General features: G+C 57.9%; 1 pseudogene; it reads left to right on the forward strand.

Annotated features, from left to right (window-relative positions):
* The first annotated feature begins 505 nt into the window (after window positions 1-505).
* On the forward strand, window positions 506-955 carry LOC132526812 (large ribosomal subunit protein mL64-like; annotated as a pseudogene).
* The last annotated feature ends 310 nt before the right edge of the window (window positions 956-1265 follow it).

Here is a 1265-nt window from a genome sequence, read left to right on the forward strand (position 1 = left end):
TCTTACCAGACCATGGTCAGAAGGTCAGGGATTATTGCCCAGGGGGTCACACTATGGTACACCCCATTTGTACCCCACTTACCTCTTCTCAGGTGTAAACTTGGAGAGTGAGCTCCTGCAGAGGAGGGATGGATTGACCAGTCCGACGGTGCTGGGAAAGGCGTTTCTTCCACACGCCCGCTGGCTGGCTGGGGTCTAGTCTTCCATTTGGTCTTAGAGGTCTGCTCCCCAGGCCATGAACTGTATCATTTACCCAGATGTCCATGCCTTGTTAGGATCCGTGGACTTGCCACACTCTGGCCCCTCAGTCTGTGTACAACAGCTCTGCAGAAGGTCAGCTGCTCATCCTCAGCTTTTAGCTACAGCCAGGTGTCCACAATTTTCAACACCCAGCTCAAAAGTGGATTCTAATGGGCAAGATGGCGGTGCCCGTGCGGAGGCGCACAGCCTGCTGGGCCTGGTGACCACCCTGGGCCTCGACTCCAGGAGCCTGGCGGCCAGACCGGGATGACCCACTGCCCCTTCGCTGGCAGCTGGGGCCGCGCTACGCGGCTCCTGGCGCCCGCCTCCAGGGTGGCGCCTTTACGGCCACCGCGGGAACAGCCGCAGAAGCCGCAGGCTGAGGGGTGCGAATGGTACCTGAGCCTGGGGGCCAGGCGGGAGGCACTGCGGGTGCGGCAGCTGGGCGAGGAGCAGAAGCGTCAACCGGGACGCAGTTCGTGGAAGAGCGCATGGCCAAAGTGCCCCAGAGCGGTGAGAATCGGCAGCAGCGGCAGCAAGAGCGGAAGGAGAAGTACCACGTGGACCCGAGCAATGCCCGCCTCCGGAAGCTGCCGCAGGACTGGGACAAGTAGCATCGCAAGCGCCTCAAGGAGGAGAAACATAGGCACGAGCTGCCGCAGTCGCCGCTTCGGCAGCCCAGGACCCAGCAGGCTCTGCAACACCCAGCTCCTGAGCTGAGTTCTCGCCCAAAAAAACCTGCTGACTGATAGCCCCAAACCCCTCCCCCAACGCCGCCCCAAAAAAAAAAAAAAAAGGGCTCTAATTGCCACAACCTCGGCATCTCTGCCTCCTTTCCCGTAACTCTCATAAGTGAGTGCCTTCTTGTTCTACCCCCATTCAGTATCAGCATGTGTGTCAGATAGGCTGGGAGTACTTTTTCCTGGGATATTCTAATAGGTAACATCACATCTGCCTTTATGTTTGCTGTTCTTTGACTGGAGTGTGTTAAGACCTGTGTTTGAATTTGTGTGATATTCAGCCTG

The sequence above is a fragment of the Lagenorhynchus albirostris genome, chromosome 10 (genome assembly GCF_949774975.1).
Source record: "Lagenorhynchus albirostris chromosome 10, mLagAlb1.1, whole genome shotgun sequence".
Classification (NCBI taxonomy): domain Eukaryota; kingdom Metazoa; phylum Chordata; class Mammalia; order Artiodactyla; family Delphinidae; genus Lagenorhynchus; species Lagenorhynchus albirostris.